We start from the raw sequence: 9324 nt of genomic DNA, 5'->3' as shown, positions 1-9324 counted from the left end.
ATCTCTCTGCATTACGGACCGGTTGCTGCACAACGCAGGCAACATGTCGAGCCCCTTCCACCGCGACATAGTCAATTTGGGTCGCCAGGTGAGTTTGTCGTCGTAAATAATGCCTAGACATTTTGGGGTTTGAACCTGAGGTATTGGTTGTAATTGACATGTAAGAGAGAGCACAACAGGATTCCGGAGAGGAAAAACAACGACGGCGCACTTGTGAACATTTAACGCCAGCTGTAAGGCATTAAGGGGCTCAACTAGTCTTCAAGAGTAATCATCTTTGATTGCAACTGATCATAGAGGGAATGTATATGAGGCGCAGCCGCAAAAAACGCAATGTGTTCGGCAAAGACATAAGTGCGAACATGGCGATGGAGAGGAGTGGAGCTCAGCAGAATATTAAACAGCACAGAGGAAAGGACAGCTTCTTGCGGAACACCTCTCGTTTGTTTGTACTTCGATCTGTGAATGCACACCATTATGGAGGCAAAAAATTCCCTCTCATTGAGAAATGCAGATATTCAAGCAACTAAAAAATCTGGGAACTGAAGAGACTGTAACCTATGTATTAGGATGGAGTGTCCTACAGTGCCGTAAGCTTTCGCGACGTCTAGCGTAACCGAAGCAGCATGCAGGCGTTGACGTCGAGCAAGGAGAATTCGACACTGAAGATCAGCATGTGCATTCCATATCGAACATGATGGCCGAAAACCGAGCCTACACGGGCTGGGAATAGTTCTGCTGTCCACGAAATCGGACATCTGAATTAATAACACCTTTTTTATTAATTTGTCACGATTGATGTTGAAGAAATAGGCCTAATACTGTTTAAATCATAACCTGCACCTTGATATTTATGTAAAGGGATCATCTTGGACAGCTACCACTCAGAAAAAATCCAAGCGTGTTTGATTGAATGGTTTACGAGGTTTAGTAAGGAGTCAGGAGACTCCTCAAATTGAATCTTTGGCCTCTTTGAAGTTACGTCATCAGGTCCAGGAGCAGCAACTGGCAGTCTCTGAAAAACTTGTGAAAGCTCCGATAACTTAACTTGAGAGACATAACTATTTGGCATGACTGGCGCAAACAACATTGGTCACAGAGATAGAAGAGACGAGAACCGTTTTGCAGGCCCTTGGCAACTGATACAATCGCCTCAATAGCTTCTTTAGGTGACATGACTCGTTACTGAGAGATACGAGAGGTCGCGAGCTGTTTTCTAGACTGCAGAAAGCCGAATAGCACACTTCCGTTTCCCGACTTTGAAAGATAATCGAAATGTTCCAGTCATATTTGTCTTTCGCATTTGAAACTGTGTTTAAAGATGGATCCAATGAGTTTATAAGGTTTTCAGTTATTTGGGCATCAGTTACGAAGAAGCTTTTTCCATGCCGCCTTCCATTACCTGAAATCTCTCGTACACTCCGCATTCCACCAGCAATTAGAAGAATTCTCTTTTGATGGCGGCACCAGAAACTCCTACATTTTACGGCATTTCCCTGTAGCTAGGCATATGCTTGTTTTGACTGGTGGTCCTGGACGATGTTACAAACTGACGCAAGGGCAGAGCACTACATCACATTAAATCTTTTTAATTTACATGTGACCGCATTTGACAAGACGCACGAGTTACACAACATATGATATCGAAGCGTATAGGTATATGGTCACTAGAGGTGCCGCAGTCTACATTCGACCGATTCGTAACACTAATGCCAGGAACGGTGAATTTGAGATCTAAAATAGATTAAATCCGTGCGCGAGGGTAAGTTGTCTGTGCGCGAGGGTAAGTTGCCGATCCTGAATTTATACACATAAGGGTGTTATCTGAAGCTTAGTCCCAAAGGCACTCGCCGCATAGATTTGTCCTAAAGCCCCATGACTTATGGTGTTAATTGAAATCGTCAGCCACGAGAACTGTTTTTTTTTACAGTTAGCGAGTAGCAAGTCCAAAGGTCTAGTATCCTGTACTCCACTACGGAAATAAACATTTACTAAAAAAATTGAGAGCACACAGGAAAAACAATGTCTAATTCCAATATCTGAGAGACGGGAGACATTTACAGAAGGATACCTTAGCCCCGTGGCAAAATTTTGGAGAGACATAAGTTGGTAAGCCCCCTCCTGGCGATGTAGATGAAATGAGCAATAAATTTTAAAATGAAAATGTTTTTCGGTTGAAAGCCATGTTTCTTGTAGAATTATGATATCTGGACAAAGCGGGGAAGAAATATAGTTGAAATCATTTGAAGCTGAAAGCTTACAGCGACAGTTTCACTGTAGAGCTCGCAACGACGCTATGGTTGCGAAAGCCTAGCAGCAGCAACTGCCAGATCCAAAATGTTGTCCTTAGGCTTAGTACCAAGCTGCTGCTGCTTTGAGTTGGGCTGGGGACGCGGAGAAGAAGACAAATAAGACGAGTGGGACCCACTGCGCTTGAGAATTCGCGCATAAGGTTCCATTATCTCAGAATCATAGGTGATTCCAACATCACTTGAAATACCCGAGCTAAGTACAGCGGTAGAGGCAGTAATTCGTTCCTGGATCTGAGATGCTCCAGGTATTGTAGACCGATTAAGCGGAGAGGGAATAGTTGTAGAGAGGGCACAAACAAGCCTGCACGGCATGGGTAAGCTGAGTCGCCAGAACCTTAATAAGGCATTCAGAGACACTTGTGGCAATCCGCTCAGCCATTTTAGCCATAGAAGCTTCGACAGCAGGCACAATTGTCTGTGACAGCGTCGAGTCTAACATGACTCCTTGACGAGCAGTCATACCTGCATGACCGTAGGCCCATTATCTTACTTCTTATATAGATTCTCGGCGCGAACAGCCTTTCCGGTCAATGATATAAAGGATTTGAGTTTCCTGCGCTCGAGAGCGACAGTTTGCGGAGTTTGAAGCATGGGCCGCACCGCAAAGGTAACACTTCTCGTTCTGCTCAGTGCATACGCTCACTGCATGAGCGTCCCATAGTTGCAACACCGCAAGTTGGCGCTATGACCATAACGCGAGCAGTTTTTTCACTGCAGAGGCCATGCCTTGATTTCAGACGGGCACGAAGTGCCGGCAATAGAGGCAATCCCAGAATCAGTAGGCGCCGGCACGTTGTCAACATCCCGGCTACAGCAGTACACAGCTACGACATTTGCGGCGGAAAGAAGTTGAACAGACTCAGCTGGAGTCAGGAAATAATCTGCGCCTCGAACAGCACCTTTCGTCGCAAGCCTGATGGGAATGGATAAATGACCTAGCCCGAAGCGAGGGAAAGGTTGAGGATTTATGCTGAACTCTTACACTAGCGAGATCTGACGATCTGCACACAATTCCGCAGCGTCTTACCTGGCGTACCTCAGAGATGGACTCGTAATGAGAAATAGCTGACTGGAGCGCAGCCCAAACAGCTCCATGGTTGGTCATATTTATTGCGCCACCATCCTTAGGCACCGGCGCAACAGGGATGCTGCGGGCGCCGCTGCGCAAAAAAAGTTTCAAAAGGCAGGAGATCAGGTGATTGGGAAGCCTACCAGGAGGAGCTCCCCTGGCCGGGAGACTGGGCCGACATACCCCAGGCTTACATCCTTACCGCGTGCGTTATGCCCACAAAACGAGAAGAGTAAAGACGCAGAGAGAAGACACCACAACCAGCCACCCGAAAGAGCCATTCGTTCCAAGAAGGGGTCCTCACGGAGGGCGGCGGAGGCATCAGTGTGCGCCTTCACTCACTGGCTGTTCTCTGAGCACGGTTGTCGACTGTGCGTTGTCCTCCTTTTCCAATGTGCTGCAGTACACACTAGCGTTGGTAAAGCGTCAGAACAAAAAGTGCAGCACCAGTTCATCTTTAATATGGGAAAATCTGAAAGTTAGGAAAGAGAGAGTATCAAAATAAACAAATGCACATGGACCACATCTGGCCTGGCTTCACATCTGCAATATTCATGATGACGGTAGGTCATCCAAGGACGGGTACTTGGGGTACAAATGTGCGACCTCATACTTCGGCTCGCTCAATGGGCATGCAACAAGATAACGGCGAATGTAACGAGGCAGACGCTCTGAACCAAAGCGATGAAACGGCACCCAGAGAAAGACGACAAAGTTAGGCGGTGAAAGTCGTTAACCTGTTTATGTGCTGCCAAGGGTTTGTCTCGAGCAGTGTGGCTTGCAGCATCAGCGAGGCTTACATTAAGATGAACAGCAATACCTGTGGAGTAGCCCTTAAATGCTAAGCTTTGGAAGGGCACAAATAGTGTGGTCCAAAAGGAGTTCGAAGGGAGTGTGTCAGACAGTTTTGCCCTGCATGCTAGCCTCCCTGCCTTTTTCGCACGTTGCAACTTAAGTCGAACCGGTACACTGCAGTAAATTTTAATTTATTTATACTTGGCTGGAAATCTCAAAAGAATGTTCCGGCGACCTCATACCTGTATCTGGATATGGTTGCATGCGTTTTAGTTACGCTTAGTGATAATTATGTCATCACCTTGTTAATGTTGAACATTTGTCGATACTGTCAGCTACATCTTTGTTGACCAACTATCATCCAACATGGTCTCTCTTCTCTGCAGAGCCACAACAGTTCAGTAGATGCTTGCCATTCAGTTTAGTCCCTAAAAGCTGCTCAAACCTCACAGCTAGACTTGCCCAACTCTGTTAGGATTACGTTCTTGCGCCAATCATTCCGAATCAGTTTTAAATGGCGACCTGTCCAAACCTAGCAAATCCTAGCGAAGTGTAGACACCAAATTTATAGCAGCCCCTTTTCTTCTTTTTAAAGACGCGTAAGATATTATATACATGGATTACCACATAGTCTTCGCGCATGACCGCTAGAGAATTTATAAATTATTTTCTGCTTATATGCTGCTTCGCTTTCTTCAGCCGAACGATAGTTGGGACAGATTCCCTCAATACTTTTACTGGTCATGAAACTTCGCTGTCACGCTATGGGAGAGCATTGTGCGCTGCCAGCGGCGGCCGCAGTGCGGCGCTGCGTGTAGCGGAGGGGCATCGCGAAGGTAGCCACCCTAGCGGAGGCGACCGAAGGCGGCAGTTTGCTGTCGGTGCGGAGTAGCGTGGCATATGAGCTCGCAGTTTTCGGCTTCTCCCAGTGCTGTGTCTCATGAAAATGTGCCCTGGGTGTGCCTGAAAGTCAGGTCAGGATGCCGCGTACTTGTTGCGTACCTGGATGCCGCTCCGGGTGCAGGGGAAATGAAGACAAAGTGTCGATGTTCTGCCTGCCCACTGACAGCGACCGGCGTGAGAAATGGAAGCGCGCCATACCATGCCAAGAAACTTCTGGCTTCAGTTTCGGCTCCCCGCATGTGCGTGACTGTGAAAAGTACTTCGATGCGAGTGACATTGTGCGTGCAGATCAATGGGTAGTGGATGGCGTGGTTGTGACGTCGCAGCGCAATGAGCCGAAACTTTCTCCGGATGCCGTGCCGAGGATTTTGGAAGGCCTCCCTGCGTATTTGTCAAATCCGAAAAAGCGCAGAACTCCCTCGCCTCGACAGCCAAAGGTTATCAAGCGTCGCCGGGAACCGTCAGCTGATAGCTCCGGCGCTGCAGCGACGATTTGCTCGAGTTCAGCGGGGGGATATGCAACAGAGACTGGCGCAGGTAATGAAAGTAGCCATGCGTGTGCCTTGTTGCTTGCGTGCTGATTGCATGTACGGCTTTTCGCTTCTTTCTTTTACGTAGGCACTGAGGTGAACGGAAGCGGACGTGCAGACACTGCCTGTCAAACGGAGGGAGCTGTATGCAGCTTCTCCCAGCTTAAAAAATTGAAGGCTAAGAGCAACGACTTCGGCGCTGCCAACTTAAGCTCGCCAGGGTGACAGCTCAAGAGGCGGAACACCGAAAAACTGAACAAAATTTGCGCAAGCTGTCAAAGCGTAAAAAGGTAAATTTTGATCAGTGTTTAATTAAACTGAACGTGAAGTCACTGAATGCACTGCGGTAAGCTTCCAATAGATAGGCCCATTGCTCAGCGTTTTATTTATTGAGATTTGCACATTTTTCCTGCTTCGCTACGAAAAAAAAAATATTTGCCAATAGGTACAAGAAGGAATGGCTTCATGACTGCATGCTGCTGAAGATAAAATTGACATCGGTGCACACATTTCTTTATGAAAATGGGTTTCTTCCCCTGCAACATCCTTGCACGTTGTACACTTATTTGAAGAATCTATAAGCAGAGTTTGGATTTGACAAAAATTTTGTTTCATATTTTGAGGAAAAAGCTCCAAGTCTTGCCTGAAAGAGAACGTCGAGGAGTGTTTTTATTAATTAAGGTTTAAAATGGTGACTAATTTGTATTTCCTGACAATTCACTCTGTACATTTTCTTCACTTTCAGGAGTTTTGATGTTTGATGAAATGAGCGTGAGGAGTGTTCACCTACGAGAAAGTGACCTGAGGCTTCTGGGTAAAGTTGATTTCGGTGAATACGCAAGGGAATCTGATCACTTCAAGGATGGCGATCACGTTTTGGTGTTTGTTTCGGCCATTCCTGGGCAGTTGGTCACAGACCGTAGGAGTGTTCTGTGCGTCTGGTGCTGCTCCAGGCACAGTCCTTGCAAAACTCTTGTTGGAGTGTATTGTTCAACTTTGTAACTCTGGAGTGGTTATAGATGCAGGCACTTGTGGCAATTCCGCATCTAATAGGTCAGCTTTGGGCTCACTAGGCAAATATTTTACTGTATAACATGTATTAGTGCTATTAAATTTGCGAACTGTACGTCACTCATACCATGGCAATTTTCTAAAGGTGTCAGTGGAGAAATGAATGGACTGCAGACCTGTTTTCAACATCCATGTGATCCTGGGAGGACCATGTATGCTGCGATTGATCCGCCACACATATTTAAATGCATACGGAACAATCTGGTGAAAGTTGGAAAATTTTTGGTAAGTTCTTATTGGCATTAAAAAAGGTTAATGGTTTATTTGATGCATTTACCTTCTTTTTTTGAACAGCTGCCTGGTGACAAAGAAGTCTATCATTTTTACTACTCGGCCTTGCTGGAATATGAGGAGCAGCAGTCTGGGCTACGTGCTGTCCCAAAACTCACAAAAGCTCATATATTTCCAAATCTATTTCTGAAAATGAGCGTGAAGCTTGCAGTGCAGCTATGCTTACGTGCTGGTTACTCGAGGCTTTCATTAGTGGTTAATGAGCCTTATAGTATATTTCTTACTTTTCAGTTGCTGAGTGAAAGTACACCTTCATCCATGGAATTCTACAGCAAACAAGAGAACTACAGGAAGCTTCATGGATCCACCGATCGAAACTGCTGATTTCACAAGGCGCATGAACAATTTATTTCGATGCCTGAATGCTAAACGCACAGAGCAGGTTCTGTTCAAAGAAACTGAACATGTTGCAGTGAGTAGTATAGTTAGGGTTCTTTGCTATTAGTAATAGGCTACAGTTAGTAAAAATTTTGTTCATTATGCAAAGAAAAAAACCCTTTGTTTTCAGACTATGAAAGACAACATTGCATGGCTTGGTGCTTGGTCTCCTTGCATCAAATCTTTGCCAAGACAGCGACAAATTTTCTTCCTCAGCAAGCCAACTTGTGCGGCTCTCAGAAGAACATTGCATAGCACTGTGTTCCTTATAGAACATCTCCTCGCTGCTGGCATCCACTACGTTCTCGTAGGAAATATTGGACAGGATCTCTTAGAGGTAAGCCAGAAGGGTATGCCTGGCAGAAAACGCAATGTCCTATTTAGATTGCCTGTTGTGCTCGCTGCCATATTCTTATAGCTATTAGATATTTAATGCTTATAAAGTATCTTGCGACGAATCAATGCATGTTTATGTCCTCTTTTTCTAGCGATTCTTGGCATAGCTAGACATGGGGCTGGAGATGGAGGTCAACCAACTGTCCAGCAGTTCTTTTTTATCTATCGTATGCTGAGTGTCAAAAACTTGGTATAGCCTCCGAAAAGAGCGTCAGTCAAAGGTGAAGCACCAAAGTTGCTCCTCAAGTTCTAAGATATTGACTGCAAGAAAGCGACTTCTCCAACTCATGTAAGTTACGAATTTTATTTCGTGACAATCTTGTGTGCAATTTTTCATTGCATATAAGCAAGAGTACTGTAAGTTTTGTATTTTTGTGGTTGACACACTGGCTGTGCTCTTCGATGATATTCTTTTAGAGCCTGCCGACCGCATGGTTGGCAGCACAAGACCGCATTGCACAAGCAGCATGCACAAGACCTCGTTGTGTCTTGTGAATTCTTCTCTTCGTCCCTTGTCGTTTTGCGCGGTTGCAATATGCACTCTCATAAATAAAACTATTGTCTCCACTTTCTTCATCTTTGACATTGGAAACGGTTCTGACTTAGTTTACCTTATTAATGATGGCCTCGGCCATGAAGAAGAATTGCTTGATTATATTGATAAGTTATCAATACCAGTTGCTATAAAACCAGAATAAAAGCAGAATGAGAACTACAAAATACTGTATGAGCAACCTTAAAGGCAGATGTGGAATGAGGCGTTCGTAGTAAAAAACAACAACAAAGCAAGAAATCTATATGAAACAGCACTCGCTCTTAATTGCTTATTCCGGAATTTGTATCACTGCTTCATTCATACTGGTTGTAGTTATGAAGAACGTAAATTAAATAAAAGGAAAAATAAATGTTTACAAGTAAGCACCTATATAGGAAATAGCGAGGCGTGGTCGCAAGTTATAACCATAGCGCTTTATGGGAGGCATTAAGGCAGGTCCGAGTCTAAAGTTCCGTGGATCGGCTACTGAAATTTGCACTAAATGCTTTAGGAAAAACATGTTTCATCTACATTGTATGTTGCATAGCACGGATTGCGTAGCACGGAAAACATTTCATTGCACGGATTCCCTAAGGACAACAAGCTGAAGCAAGAATGGGTGCGCAGGATAAATCGGCAAGGCTCGCAGGGGCGGTTTACCTTGTGGAAGCCTTCAAAGCACCGCAAAATATGTGATGCGCATTTCAACACTAACGGGCGCATGGGATACAAGGATCGTCTCCCCACGATTTTTCCGCACCGAGTGTATGCGGAACGGATACCAGCTGTGATTACGGGTAAGACTGCCACTTTGAGAGGAGATGGTTGTCTGCTGCTAATGCTTCCTTATGTTTACCAGGCGCTGAGGAACACTCCGTATAAAGCGCGTCGTGGCGATGTCGCAGGAGGCCGATGTCCAAGACGAACTCTGCACCTGCGGCACGGTTGAAGTGGAACCTCAGCGACCTGCGTAACAGCCTTTTTTCTTTCACATTTAAGTTTAATATGCTTCAAATGTGGAAAGCGAATCAGTCGCTGCCATAG

The 9324-nt window shown here is 45.3% G+C and overlaps 1 pseudogene; it reads left to right on the top strand.

Moving 5' to 3' along the window:
* The first annotated feature begins 5156 nt into the window (after nt 1-5156).
* Nucleotides 5157-7998, top strand: LOC144098114 (uncharacterized; annotated as a pseudogene).
* The last annotated feature ends 1326 nt before the right edge of the window (nt 7999-9324 follow it).

The sequence above is a fragment of the Amblyomma americanum genome, chromosome 7 (genome assembly GCF_052857255.1).
Source record: "Amblyomma americanum isolate KBUSLIRL-KWMA chromosome 7, ASM5285725v1, whole genome shotgun sequence".
Classification (NCBI taxonomy): Eukaryota; Metazoa; Arthropoda; class Arachnida; order Ixodida; family Ixodidae; genus Amblyomma; species Amblyomma americanum.
This window is presented reverse-complemented; position numbering and strand designations above follow the sequence as displayed.